Raw genomic sequence first — 15,671 nt, 5'->3', positions numbered from 1 at the left:
TTGTGTAACTATTTTTATACCCACATTAAACTTGATGTTAGTGCTTCTGAATTATTTAACATTTTTCTTTCTCAGCTGACCTCTCCAGCAGTTTTTCTCTCTGGGCAGAGGAAGTTGTTCTATGGGAAACAATGAAGACAGACAAACATTGGCTGCAGGGCTTCTGCCTTTCCCTTTGAGGAATAACATTATTAGGTATCCTATTATGAACCTGGGGCCTCATATGAAACTTAGGTGATAGGTATTCTTGCCTCCAATTTACAGATGGAACGTGGAGGCTCTGAGAGTTTAGGTAACTTGCTTAAAACTACATAGCAGGAAGTGAGGGAGTCAGGATTCAAATTCAGGTCTTTCTGCTGGTGCTACTTCTACTGAGATGGGCTCTTTCCTTTACCGTGTGTGCGTGCGTGCGTGTGTAGGCCAGTGCCACCTGTTAGCTTATGGGGTACCATGTCAGATCACCCCCAAACAGTGTGGAGGTGAGGGGAGGTGGGAAGAGGGACCTCAGCGGCTGAGAAATGAGAAGCAGGGATGAGGGAGTCTCTTGGTTCAAACACAGTATATTGGGATAATGGGAAAAACTGTCCCTGCTTTTAGCATGGGGTCCCTTCAGTGGACTTTGCAAGCGCTGGTTCTGTCAGCACCACCTGTAGGGCAAGAGACCCTCCCTCACAGTCCAGCCATCGTCTTTAAGGTGGTATCTGTACCTTGGGCCTCTTTGAAGGGCTGATGATTGACAGCTCTAAACCACCCCGGACAATGGGAGGGAATGAACTAGACTCTTATTATCTGCCTCTCATAATTAAAGTCCATCATAGACTTTTAATGTATTTTGAAATAGACATCCAGACTTGAAAGGAATCCTACTGTAGATTGAGATCAAGTCTCCACGCAGAGGTACTTTCTCACTGATAGATAATGTGTTTTTTATTTCAGAGCCAGGGAAGATTACACATTTTCTGTATTCTGACTCTTTAGCTCCTATTTAATTATGGGTGACCTCAAGATGACTCTCTTTCAAGCATTTTAAACTCCTCATTCTACCTTGGTGAAAACCCTGGTAGAATTATCCTATGAACTCTCTGTGGGAGACAGGCCTCTGAAAATTAGCCAGGGACACTTATTTCAAAAGTGCCCATCGTCGCGGTTTCAATAAAATGCACTGGGATAAAATAGTTGTTAGTAATGTTAATAACAGCTGTATTTTGATAGGAACTCACTTTATGACTGTTTCAAGTGATATCACTTTCCGTTAAATAAAGTAATATTTGACCTGGGCAAATTCCTTGATATTAAATTCCTATTAAATTCCAGATAGCTAAATGAAATACTAGTTCTCCTTCATATATATATATATATATATATATATATATATATATATATATATGTATATGTATTAAAGCAGCCCTACCATTTTTTTTTCTGAATGCCTCCATTTATGAAAACATGCAGACTAGGTAATGGAATGACATTCCAGATGGCTTCTTATGTGAAATAATTTGATTTAAAGTTTTACGAGCATTTTAAAAAATGACCAGTGTGTTTTCAAATGTCTATGCTTGTCATGTTGAGAAGGAGAAGGAGGGAGAGTCACAGTTTAAAAATACCTACCGTGTGCCAGGTGCTTTTGTGCAAGCCTCGTCTCACCTACGGCATCCACAAGCACTGTAGGAGTAGACATTATCCGTCCACTTTTCACTTTTAGCAAAGCAGAGTCTCTGGAAGGTTACATTCCTCTAGGAAAGGAACATTCCTAGGCTACACTGCTTGTGGAATTAGGATTGAACCTGGGATTTTCTGACTGTGGAATGCGTGCTGTTACTTCTGCCCGTACTGGCTCCTGGAACTGGGTTTCAAGCCTATTTTCCATATTTCATGTATAGGGGTAGGTATGCTGGTGTATGGAGAGGTGTAATAGCTTTTTGTTCTTGTTTTTTTCCCATGAGGGAGAAGAACGCACACACACACACACACACACAAACAAAAACAAAAACAAAAAAAGCTGGTGTGTATACAAATGAGTTCGAGAAATGCCAAATTGGACAGGTTAAACGTGTTTTTGTACTGCAGGAATTCTCCGAGACTTCACTATGCCAGTGTGAATCTCCCAGAGAGATAAATAGCATATTAAGAGTTCCCAAACTTCTCACATGAGAGTTTGTCTTTGTTTGTTTGTTTGTTTTAGTGTTTGCAGAGCATCTCCTAAGAGTAAGGTTCCTTCAAAAACTCTTTGGAAACTCGACTCCATGGATTAACGAATGAACAGGGTTATTAAGATCACTGTTCCCATCTTGGAAAGGTGGTCAGAGCAGAAGGCCGCCCTGCCCAGACTCTGTTTGCTGACCTTCTCAGGAGGCTGCAAGCCTGCCTTCTCTTTCTGAGGCATTAGTCACTCAGATAGATGGGGTGGTTTTCTGTTCCAACCCTTCCCAAACTATTTTATTGGAAACATCAAAGAATTTATATACAAAGCATAAGGATTTAACATTTTTTTTGTATGTTAAGTCGTTAGGAGGGAGAAAACCTTTCCCTTATATTGTGAGAAGGATTTGCAATTGTTGAAAGAGCTACAAGACAAAGATAAGCTTTTATAATAATATATGGAACAAAGAGAACAGTGGGTTGGAATCAAAATTATTTAAATCTGTCATATTCCATTAAGGAAACTGAAAAAAATGGTTTCTTGTTCATATTTTCTCTTTCATAGATGTACACACACACGCACACACACACACAAAGACAGTATCACACAGGAAGTCGGAAGTCTCACACCCAAAACCCTCACACCTTGGATCTGGAAGGGAACTGAGGAATAATTTGGCTCACTTATGTAGCTGGAGAATCTAAGAACTCCAAAAAGAAAGGGTCTTGCCTCAACCCACAAAGCCATGGGACATGTTCATGGGACATCCTGCCAAGGGGTGGAAACGGGTCATGGTTAACATGTTTTGAACTTTTTACTACGTATGAGGGAGAGCCTAATCTCTTTACCTCCTCACTACCAACCCAGGAGGTAGGTGTTATTTTCACCTCAAACTGAGGAAATGAGGCCGGGAACTATATAGTGACAGGGGCTATGACTGGTAACTGGCCATTTAGTGGGATCTGAACTCACTGTAAAGTCCGTAATCACATGTCAAGTTCAGAATGCATTTCTTGACTACCAATCTGATTTTATCATGTCACCCACTACCCCACCTCCCACCCCTGACTTACAGGAAAGAGCTAGGGATTGACCTGGTTGCCTTCTAACGAGGCAGGAGGGATCACATCCATTCCTGTGCTGTGCTTGCTGTGGGTGCCATTCTGAACATGGAAGGGTGCAGAGGACATACTTGTGGGCGTGAGCTGCTTGGCTTCCTTATTCCCAACTGCTGAAGCGGTTTATAAGCAGTGGGCTGAGTCATCCAGCAGACAAAGGCCACTGACTCAGCACGTAGAGGGAGGTGCCCTGAGTTCTTAATTCAACATTGCCATGGCTTGCTGAGGGTGCTTTTGAATTCTTTAAAAAGCAAGGTATGTCTTTAATCTTTTCCACTGCTTTAGATGTGAGTTTGTCCTGAAGACAGGGGAATGGCTCATCTGCCACTCATGGGCTTCTTTCCATCCTATGCTTCAAATGTTTGTAAGTTAAGCCTATTATAAATATGGCCTGGAATGTAAACAATCCAATGAGTTTGGCTTCTTTCAGAAGTGGTACCTGGGGAGGCCACACATTTACTCAGTCGATGCCGCCATTACTAGACACACGGTTGGACTCCCCTTTGGGAGTTTGGGTATTTGGTCAGTCATTCATGCACAAAGTCTTTTGATTAATATTCGTTAAGAGTGTCCAATTTGCCAGTCACTATGCAAGTCAGGGGAAAAGATAACCCCTGCCTTCAAGGAGGTCACAGTGTATTGGAAGACACTGCCATGTGAAGGAGTGATTGAAGCAGGATGTAAGTATACCCGGGGGCTTACAAGAGGGTCAGCCACCTCTGCAAGGGGGCAATCAGGGAAGGTATCACAGAGCATATGAAGCTTGAACTGCATTGAAGGGTGATAAGAGTTAGGCGGGGGACCATTGAGGCCATTCTAGGTGAAGGGAGCAGCATGTACAGATACATAGGCAAATGGGAAATCAAGTTATTTTAGTTGGACTCAAGCAGAGGATGTTGTGTTGGGTGATGCCGTGGTACAATGAAGAACAGGTTGGAGAGGTTCAGAAGAGCCAGCCTTGACCTTCAGGGCTAGCTTACAAGCACATGGTTGGCTGTGACTCACCAGGTAGAAGTGGCTTCTTCCAAACCGTAGTGTTGGAATTCCTGATATTCTCCATGGTTTCCATATTGCAATCCCAGTGCCTTTTGCTTATTTAAAGAAATCAATTGCACCTGGAAGCAGCACTTTTTCCAACATAGAGAATACTTCCTAAAGGAGATATTCTAAGCCTGTACTTTTCAGTAGAAGTTTCTGGAATGATGGAGATATTCTGTGTCTTTGATCTCCCATATGGTTGTCATCCGTCCCATGCCACTGTTGGGTCCTTGAAATGTGGCTACAATAGAAGTTCAAATTTTATTTAGATTTTATTATGTTTATATTACTTATATACAATTATCATATTCATGTTTTCCTTTTATTGGGCAGTGCTGGTTGAATGAGAGGAAACAGAAGCCCACTACTCATGCAAACACGTGTGAGATATAAAGTGGGAAAAGGGTCTTCTTGGAAGCGGGTACCATAGCCGGGGAGAGTACCTTTAAAGGGGTGACCAGATCTGCCTAGGGACCAATAGAGTGAGAGAGGAGAGATCTTTTCTTAATGGGCCCTGAAATTTGAGGAGATCTCTACGTGGGGAAATGTGGAAGGATTTCCTGGGCAGAGGAGAGAACATGAGAAAAGGGAAGAAAGCTCTGAAAAAAGGGCATCCATGAGGGAAATAGGGTAGGGTGATATGACCTCCAGGAGAAGGAAGGCCACCAGGGATCTCGACTTTATTCTGATGGTACAGGGAAAGTATATAAAAATGATGTCACATCATGAAGGTCAGCTAGGGGTCAAGAGCATTATCCAGGATGGCTCGAGATTTGAATACTGTTCTTCAAAGGGCTGCATAAGTCTGCAGACATGGAACTTAAACACCACCATTCAAAGTGAAGGTTTTAAAGTGAAAATGCAGTGTTGAAATTTCTTCTGCTTAGGTAGGGCTCTCCTTGTTCTATTGTCATGTGTACTACCACTCTGGTATTTGATGTTTCCTGCAAATCTTGAAGTACAGACAACAGCACCCAGATATTGGAAGGCATATTAGGGAGTAGCCCCACATGAGCCACTGACAGCCAAGAGAGGGAAACTGAAGAGCAGACAGGCTGGCTGGCCTGCTCATAGCATGTAGCTTTCCCTTGCGCCATACAACCTTGCCCTTGGTGCTACCATTTAATCTCTGGGCCAAAGAAAACTCCACATATATTTCCAATACTGGCGTACGAGTCAACAGCTTGAAATACACCTGACTTTAAAGAGCAAAAATAAAGTTCTTTTAAGTGATTTCTTCAGCCCAACATAAATGTGCCAAACATTGACATTCTTCCGCCAGTCTTTAGATTTGAGGCTCTCAGTTAACTACTTTCCAGATATCTGCTTTGCCTTTAATGGTATACAGTATCGATCTATTGATCAGGGCCTCAGCCACAGTGTGTCTTGGCTAAACTGTCCTATGTTCCTAGCAAATAGGGAATGACGGTGTGAGTGGTGAGAGAGCATCAGAGTTACATTTGTCTGCAGTGTCTATCTTTTTTTTTCTTTTTTTGCTTTTGTCTGGTTATGCTCCAAAGTCCTGACTGTGCGTGAGCCATAGGATGTGAGCCTTGCCCGAGAGCAGTGTTTGTGGCAGGCACACCCTGCAGGGTATAGGGCAAAGGCCTGGAATGGAACCTGGCCCTGCCACTGACTGACTAAGACGTGGGACAAATGACCCAGACTTCATTGCATCTGTTTTCCCATTTGTAAAACTAGATCTCAATACCACCCTGACTAGGTTGTTATTGATGGTGAAATGATATGTATGGAAAACGCTCAGCATCACGTTTCTTCATAATAGGATACCCGTTTAATAAATGGTAACTAGCACTGTTATTTGTGTCAAATTTTCAAGTCATAACTAATGATTTAAAAAAAAATAAGCACATGAAAGGATGCCTACCACCATAGTGACATTAGTCACTAGGGAAATAAAAATAAAACCACAATGAGGTATGACTTCCAACCTGCTCAAGTGCCTAAAAGGAAAATACCTGATCACACCGAGTGTTGGCAAGGAGGTGGAGCAAAAGGAATGGAACATGATGGAGAACAGTGGAAGTTTCCTAAAAAGTGAAATATACATCTAGTTTATGACCCAGCCATTTCCCTTCTAGGTACTTACCCAAGAGAAATGAAAGCACAGTTACATACAAAGACCTGTACAGAAATGTTCACAGCAGCTTCGTTCATAATAGCCCCAAACTGTAAAAACTCAAATGTTTATTAACTGGTGAATGGGTAAGCAGATTGGGGTATCTTCACACAGTGGATTACTACTCAGCAATAAAAAAGGAATGAATTCTTGATAAACCCAACAACATAGATCTATCTCAAAATAATGATACTGAGTAGAAAAAGCCACGCGAAACAGAATGTGTCCTGTCTGATTCCACTTACATAAAATTCTACAAACTGCAAAGTAGTACATTGTGATAGAAAGCAAATCAGTGGTTGCCTGGAGAGGGGGGATGGGAGGAGGGTGTGGGGAAAGTTTTGGGGCTGAGGATATATTCATTATCTTGATTGCAGTGCTGTTTTCATAGTGGTATACTGATAACAAAACTCATCGAGTTAAAAAATTTGAACATGTACAGTATCGTACATCAATTCTAGGTCAATAAAGTTATTGTTTGTTTTGTTTTGTTTTAGTTAATGTCCCTTACAAGGAAAGACAGCAAACTCATAAACCAGTGTTTGCTTACAAGATGATGGGTTAGCTTCATATGCTACCCCAGGAATGGAGTGGACTCCCGGTCCTACCACTTGTTCCACCATGTTGCGAAAGTCACTACACCTCGCTGAGCTGCAGTTTTCTATACGAAAGTGGAGGTGATGAACCTACGTCACACCTCTGCTGTCATATATAAAGCTCTTAGCTAGACTCGGCATATTGCTTTCTATAGTTATAGTATCATTGCATTGCTGTCATATATATGGAGTACTTAGCGACCCAAAGCAGCTGCAAACAGGTGAAAATTCTTATGAACCAGCTTGAGTGAAACCTGAAACGCTTTGTACTTGCTTGGGGCACATGAGTGCTTCCAATATGCTCTGAAACAGTTTGTTCCCTTGGTTGATTAAGCATGCTTTAATTTCACAGATACCAGTTCCATTCAGCAAACATACTTCAAGGGATTGGGAGAACCTCCCATAGGAAGTGACAAATCATAGCATCTTGAAATCGGACGAGACAGGGACAGCCTCTCATCTAACATTGTCCTTTGACAGGGACAACAATTGAGGCTGAAGAATGAAGGTGCCTTGTCCAAGGTTACGAAGTTATGGGATCAGGGGTAAACCAGGTCTCTGGGCCACCCAGCTAGCATGCTTACCTGTGCACTACGTGACCCTCCCTCCCTGTAAGCCAGACTGCATTTCACAGACTGAACAGTGGCAAGGTCAGCTGAGGCCAAGTCTAAAGCATCAGAATTAATGGATTTTGAATGAATGAAGTTTTCTGTCCAAGTCTTAGATTCAAGGGGTTCAGAAGGCAGCAGTGGTCCAAGGTTTTAGCATTCTTTGTGCATGACCCAAGCCGGACTCTTTGGTTAGGTTCCATCTCTACTTAGCCCCGTTGTCTCTGCTGTATGTTTCAGATCCATTTATATAAGATTGCCTTGGGAATGCCTGTTTTTTAAAAAAATATATTGAAAAGCCAGTTGCATTTTTATTGCTTTGGCCATTACATGTCGGGCTAAAAGAGTTACATTTGTTTCCAGGAGCAAGCAGCTCCGGAAAAGTATATTCTAGGAGGCCCAATTCCAGAAGATTGACACAGGAACCTTTAGAGCAGGGCTGTCCAAACTTTTTTCAACGTTTTTCACCAAGGGCCATATGTGGTAAAATACACAAACAGCCGGGCCACTCACTCGAGATGAAGTACGTATTACCTCACCTGGTTTATTTAAGTAAACTAAATATATTTTTGAAATTTGCTGCGGGCCAATTAACAATGGATGGCGGGCTGCAGTTGGCCCGTGGGCTGCAGTTTGGACACCCCTGCTTTAGAGAGATGGTGAATACCCCTCCACGCATTCTGTTCTCGCAGTTTCTTACTTGTGAACGTACGTAGTAATAAGGAATGGTCAGATGGTGAACACCCTTTCCTTCTCCGGTCCTTGACTAACCCTGTGGGAGTAGTTGGCAGGATAATTATACTCCTCGATGGAAAGTGAGACTCAGAGAATTTCAGTGGCTTGTCAGGACCACCAGCTGCCGTGCAGCAGGTCTTGAACCCAAGCCTTCCCGTGCTGAATCCCAGCTCTTACTGTTCCAGGCCAGCTTTTCTGGGATTGCTTTTATGGCATTCAACTCAAAGGAAGTGCCTTCCAGTACACGCGTGTGTGTGCTTGTGTCTGTGTGTGTATGAGAGAGAGTGAAAGTATGAGCGTGTGCGACTGGAGGGTGCAGGGCAGAGCCAAGGGTTTTTTCCCCCACCAGGAGCAAAGTCAAGTTGAATTTTGAAATATGGAGATAAATTATATGTATCTTGTGTTTCTGTATCTCTTATTTTTTCAGTTCTCACTATAGGGTGCATAACTAAGGTCTATATAGAACCTCAAGAAATTGATTTTTCTTTTTCTTAAAATATGTACCATGTATGCTTTATCTCTGTATGTATGCGTGTGTCAATATATATATTGTCTCCAACTTGCAGACATGATTTTTTTTATACAAGCACACGGGTAAAAATAAGGACATTCTTCTACATCACCATAACACGATATTTATACCTAAATAATAATAATTTACAATTGTTATCTAATGTCTAGTCCATATTTAAATTGCCCCAATTGTCCAAAAAACATCTTCATGGCTTTTTTCCCTTCTCAACTAGGCTCCAAACAGAACATATGCCTTACATTTTGTTGGTATGTTGAACCAACATTCTTAATAAGCAGTCTTTAGAGTGAAAAAGGTCTAGCTAGCTGAAGCAGCTGTTTGGGTTTGGCGTTGAAGATCTCATGGGAACATTTGTGCCTTCCTACTGAAGTCTGCAGACCAATCAGTGGAAGGAGCTGGAATCACTGTGTCAGGATAGAGAATCTCAGCGAAGCGGGGAAAGGCAGAGTGATCTGGCTTTTTGCCAGAAAGGCTGTGGATTCCAAGACGGCCGAAAGCAGAGTGACTTGAATCCATGGAAGTTACAGGAAACAGAAAGTTGTCAGAGGAGTTGTAACCATCCTGGAGTATAAGCCCAGGGGTGGCTGGCCTTGCGAATAGGGGACAATTGCCAGCAGGTTTGGGAACCCTGCCTCATGCAACTTTGGAACAGTAGGAGCCTGGACTGTGTGCTTTTACGCTGATTTCTTTTTCTGCTTCTCATTTCCTTTTTTTTTTTTTTAGTTGTATTTCTTTGGGAATGAACATGTCCTGTAGACATCTAGAGCTGTTTTTTATTTATTTATTTTTTATTTATTTTTTATTAGTTGTAGACGGATCAGAGGGCTCTTAATGCTTACAACATCACTAAGACACAGCATACTGACACTTCACTGAGGTGCCACCGCCGATACCTCCCACACTCCATCTTGGCTCCGTCGTGACCCCTTCCCCATGTCCCCATCTCTTCTGGACTGAGTATTGTCTAGAGTTGTATGGCCAGTGCTGATATAGTGCCTGGTATGGCACAGAGAAGATGCTCATGGAATTGAAGAGATGATCCCGAGCCAAAAGTGCTATGACCAGGCAGAACATTGTGGGAGCATCTAGAAGAGTAAATGAACGAAGAAGTGCGTGCATGAAAGCGTAGTCCTTAGGTATGGTTTTCAAGAGGTTGTCACGAAGTCATTGGGAGACGGGATGAGTATTTATTTATTTGATAAGTACTTATAAAGTGCTTATGCCATAGCACTATTTTAAGTGCTTTATTAATAACTCATTTTATTTTCTTACAACCCTATCAGGTAAAGACTCTTATTTTTCCTACATTGAGGAAACCGAAGCATAGAAAGGTTCCGTGACTTGTCCAAGGTCACGTGGATAGTATGCATCAGAGCCAAGACTTGACCCCAGATAATCCGGCTTGAGTCCACTCTCAGCTACCTCGCCATGTGTTGAGTGGGGTCAGGTATTACAGGATCAGGGGAATCACTCTGGTCACCCAAAGCTGCTTACCAAGGATGGCATTACGGTTGATCTGGGTGACCATTCAGCGTGGCCATCTCAAAGCACATCTTTATCCGTCCCGGAGCCTGATACCTCACACCTGTTGGGCACCCTTGTGGCAGGCTTTCAGTGAGTATGAAGCTTCTTGAAAAAGTGCTCTTGGACTTTATTGACCAGCTAAATTGCTAATAGAGTTGGGAGAGCTGTGTCCTCTGTTGGTGTTCAGGAGGGCTCCAGAGCTCTCATGGTAACTCTGCCAGGCTACCCGTTCCTCCTCATAAGCTGGCCTGGTCACAGGGCCTTCTCCCTGGCAGGAAGGCTGAGACAGTAGAACTCTGTTATGTCATGATGGAGCCAAACAGGAGTGCTGCTTCTCTGGGCTGTCCTGCGAATCTGCCATCATTGGCTCCTACTGTCCTGGAATTCCTTCTAGAAGTTGAGCAGTGGTTTGAATTGCTGCAAATACTTGTCTTTGTGTGTTGATGGACCACCAGAGGAGTAGCCTTCCAGAGTTGGAAGGGAGCTAAAACACCTCTTAATCAGCACCTGTTGAGTCTTTGATCACTTCAATTGAACACATCTTTCTTGAGCTTATAACAGTGGCTGGAAATGAGATGAAGAAAACCTCGGGGAGCTTATGATGTTGTGGATGTTCTTATTTCCTGCCTTTTGTGAAAATAAAACCTAAAAGAGCCGCTATAGGAAGGGCATTGGGCAAGCAACAATAAAGAACAAGGGGGAAGAGAGAGGAAGGCTATGAGAAGCAGACCCAGAAAGGATGGGTCTTCTAAGGACGACTCAGGCTCTTGATCACACACACCTACATCTGATCTGTGATTCCACCACTTATTCACTCTAACGGAGAGCAAATTGCTTAATCTCTCTGAGTCTCAGTTTCCTCAATTGTAAAATGGCTAAGAATACCCATCTCAAAGGGTTGGCTTTGGACAGTGCTTAGGGCATTGCATCTGTTTTCATTAAACAAAATCAAGAGGAGGGCCATTTAGTCCAGGGGTACAGGGGTCTGTATTGCTGCAAACCTCAGCAGGCCCTTAGGGCATTACTCAGTCACAGCCATGTGGGCTCTGGAGTTCCCTGGGAATCTAATGAAAGGAGTGTGGCCTGGAGAGAATGGAGGGCCTAGGAGTCAGGCAGGCTCTGTGTCCTCCTGGTGTTGAGGCTTCCAGCAATCACCTACTCTTGCTAAGCCTTACTTTCCCTAAAATAGCCAAGTGGCCTATATGGAAGGGTCAGGACCAGCCTACGAGCACTTTCTATGTGGAGGCAGGAAGTAGAAGACAGTACAGAATATGCAGTGACTCCCATCTACTACTGTGTGTGTGTGTGTGTGTGTGTTTAGCAAGGGGGTAGGGGACAGAGGCATGCCAGACAGACATGGAGTCAGGTATTCAAGAAATCCATCTCTCTATAGAGTGTAGGGCTTACTATGGAGGTTGAGAAAGAAGATAAGAGGAAGAAACAGGAAATGAAGGGAACTCACACTTACTAAACGGATGCCATGAACTGGGCACTTTACATCTCTAACCCAGTAGGCAGGCATGACTGTTCCTAGTTTCCAGGTGGTTTCAAGAAGGATCAGAGAAGGCAAAGTATTTGCCCAAAGCCACACAGCGCTCTGAATTCCAAAACCCTTTCCATTAAACCCCGCTGCAGGTTCATAGATGTGTGTTAGGACAGGACTATATTTTGGGAAAGAAAGGGAGTTGCTATCAAAACGTGGGAGTATAATCCATCTGCCAATTTATCTCCTCATTGGTTGTGGATTGCTTCCAGGTGTTTCCATCCGGCCCCGTGCATAAGTTCCCACTGCCAGAGAGTCCCCAGCAGAGAAATGCAAGTGCCTGACTTGGGGTGTGAAGCCTCTGCAGTGTGGAGACTGTCCATGGAAGCTGCAGGCGAGCTGAGGGGATCCATCTGCAGATGGCGTGGTCAGAGACACAGTATTTGAGCTGGGACCTGAATGAGAGGGATGGCTATGAAGGACCAAGGTAGGCTGAAGCCAGAATGGTTCCTGGGGAGGCATTCTATCCTCCTTTGTGAAACTTGAAGCTCCAAGAGTAAGAGCTCCTCAGCCCAGGCCCCGCAGGTGCAAATTGCTAGCCAAGCTGGGTCTCTGCCATCCTCCATCCCTCTTTGATCCCTCTTCACTAGGTCACACTAATATGCTTCACTCTTCTTTAGCCAAGAAACTTACAAATACCCTTAGACATCCATCTCTGGTCAGATGATTCTAGTCCTGCTCCAGCACACCTTTAAATGTTTCAAATACTCCGAACAGCTAGAAAATGTGCCCCCTCCCCTCTACAGACAGCTATATTTAGCCCCAAGGTCCATTACCAGCCCTTAATATATTCTACTTTTTCTGGAAGAGAAGCTCATACCAAGAGGGCTCATAACAAAGCTGTTTTTGCGGCTCATTTTAAAAGCAACAACAGCAAACAACACACACAACGCATACACAACATATCCCCCACAGACAACAGTTTATCAATCGGGAAGAAACAAAGTACTGCTTAATACTTCTGGCTTACTCCCTTCGACAGCAGAGTGCTTTACAAAGCCCATGCAGTTCTATTATTTTATAATTACTAATTCTGCCGTGAGCTCTCAGAAACGCCCAGAGGCCTCCAACACCTCTGGTTCTTCTGCGTGATGCAATGCCACCACTCCTTACACGGGGCACTGCCAAGAGTGCTTTTGTGGACCTACCAGCATTTGGCTCTGATGCGTTTCCCACCACATCTATCTCCCCTTTTTATTGGCCCCCAGTTTCTAGCATCTTTATGCATAGAAGAGACACGCATGATTATTTGGGATGAAATATCACTATCCCCCCACCATGCAGTTTTGTTCCTTTCTCTTTCCAGTAGGACTTTCAGTGGAAAGGTGAGTGTGCATTCTTTCGTGAGAATCATTTATTAATGATATTAATGGATTAGTGAATACTTACTGTATCCCAGGTACTTGGCAGATTGGACCCATGATTTCATTTAATGTCGTCCTTACAATCACGTTGACCAGTAGCGATGTTCTCCTTTATGGATGAGGAGCTCAGCCTCTGTGACTTGCCCAAGGTCACAGGTGATTCTGGAACATTCCAAAATTTTGGGAAACACCATCATCAACCATTTGTTAACTAGTAAATGGTTAAACTAGAAGTTAAACTTGGAGGAGCTTTCGAATTTCCCCTCCTCTTTGTGAACATAATTCAAGTGAAGAAAATTCCAACAAATATTTATTTTCCCTCTAGTAAGTATGCTTTTCAAATTTGGAATGTTCTAAACTTTCAGTCCACTATCTGGCCTTGTATGTACGTCTCACTACTTATTAGCTGTGTGGTTTTGGGAAAGTGACTTCACCTCTGTTAAGTCTCAGTTTCCAAGTCCGTATATTACAGATAATAAGAGTTTACAGGATTCTTATAAGGGTTACATGAGTCAGTGTCTGCAAGACTGTGGAACATAATGCCAAGTGTATCATCAGGACTCAATAAATATTAGCTAATTGTTAATTATTGTATGACTTTTTACATGTTAGCTCTTGGTAGTAATATCTAAAATGTGTAAGGCTTATAAAATTGTATCCTTTATTAAGGAGTTCAGCATGAGTTTCACAAAACGGTTTTCTATAACTGATTGGAGAGAGATTTGTAAACCCTGCCACTCTTACGATTGGCTCTTAGTAGTTGTCAGCGTAACTGTCTAGAAGAGATGGTCAGTGCTCCTATAAAAAGTGACTTAGGGAAATCTGACACATAGAAGGTGCTCATACCTGTTTGTGGGGTAATGAATTGAATGAAGGATCACTCCGCATGCGCCACTCCTAGTCCCAGCTTGGCCCAAACGCACTGTCAGGTTGTGGGTGGGGACTGAATGCCATTCCTTGTTCTCTGTTACAGGGCCAGCACTCAGCATAGGGTCTGGCACAGAAGTCGATAGACAATAATTATGTGCTGGTTGAATTTTTTTAAAAGAAATGCTGTATCTTTAATCTCTTCCATCGTAATATGCTTTGAGATCTTATAAGCAAAGATCACAGTAAAAGTATGTTTTCCTCCCTGTCTACTCCACTGCCTAACATTTTTTTAAAATTGAAGTTTTCAAAGAGTGATGAAATAAGACTTAGGAGCCAGGAGACCTGGATTCTTGATTCTGCTTGATTCTGCCAGGCTTGGATGTGACAAAGGCCTGTCTGTCACTTAGCTCTCAGCCTCTTTTATTTGTGTATGAAAATAGAGAAGGTTGGACTAGATCAGTGTTTTTCACCCGGGGACTGGGTACCAAAAGGTTGTAGGTGTGTTACCTAAGCAGAGTGTTAAGTAACATTGAATCACATGGGGGAAAAGTGCTGTTTCAATTCCTTTTCATCAATCTTTGTGATTTAGTGGAGGAGACAACCTGATTGTGGCGCTGGCAGGTATTTAATACCTCTGTGACACTTGCTAATCTCCTGTTTTAACAAAGGCCTGAGTCTGGATGAGATGGCAACAGCTTTTACTGTGTTTTGTTTTCATGGTATTTATTTTTGAAGTTTTTCCTTCTATCTATGAGACGTTTTGTTTGTTTGTTTGTTTGTTTTAACTTACCATCAGTAGATATAGTTTCCCTTTTTGAATAAATTGATTCAAGAAATAAAAGTAAATGAATTTTTAAAAATTAGGTTAATAATAGCTCGGGTAGCTGGGAGATGGGGCAGGGATCTGCAGATGGAGCAGGAAATTTGGAAGCTAGATGAATTTGAGGCTCTACCAGCCAGGAGATAGTGCAGTGACAGGGAACTTTCTCTTTGGTTAAGACTGCATGCCTGTGCATTCAGGCCAGGAAGGAGATGGGAGCATGAGTCTGGGCCCAGTGGTTTCCTGGCCCAATGGTTACGGTCAGCGCCCCCAGATGGAGCCCCCACCAAACCCAGCCCTGGAAATTCTAGTGTTAGCTCTAAGATGGAGCCAGGGGTGTGAATTTGCAGCAACATCCACAGAGATGCTCTTGCCCCGCCAGGATTCCACATGACGACATGAAATCCAGTGCACACCTAGAATCCAGTAATTCTTAGGAAAGAACCATCAATGCAGAGGAAGCCAATGGACAGAAATGTTCACCACAGCATTATTTATATGCACACATGACTGCAAATCACTCACCCGCTCAACATTAAGATAAAACTCAGTTATGACATCCTTCCGACAGAATATGTATAGCTGTTCAAAATTATATATATGGGGACTTGCAGAGATGTGGTAAAATATTTATGGTACA

General features: G+C 43.0%; 1 protein-coding gene across 11 annotated transcripts in view; it reads left to right on the top strand.

Annotated features, from left to right (window-relative positions):
* Positions 1–15,671, top strand: part of TENM4 (teneurin transmembrane protein 4) — a 985,233-nt gene that overhangs the window by 270,615 nt on the left and 698,947 nt on the right. Inside the window, exon 2 of one of the 11 annotated variants that reach the window (XM_081062099.1) lies at positions 12,190–12,404. The exons of the other annotated variants lie outside the window; for them this stretch is intronic. The gene's annotated coding sequence lies outside the window, so the exon portion shown is untranslated. The remainder of the gene's footprint in view (positions 1–12,189; positions 12,405–15,671) is intronic. 11 annotated transcript variants of the gene reach the window in all.

This window comes from Rhinolophus hipposideros, assembly GCF_964194185.1.
Source record: "Rhinolophus hipposideros genome assembly, chromosome: 10".
Lineage (NCBI taxonomy): Eukaryota > Metazoa > Chordata > Mammalia > Chiroptera > Rhinolophidae > Rhinolophus > Rhinolophus hipposideros.
Note: the sequence above shows the minus strand (reverse complement) of the source record. Positions and strands in the feature narration are given on the sequence as shown.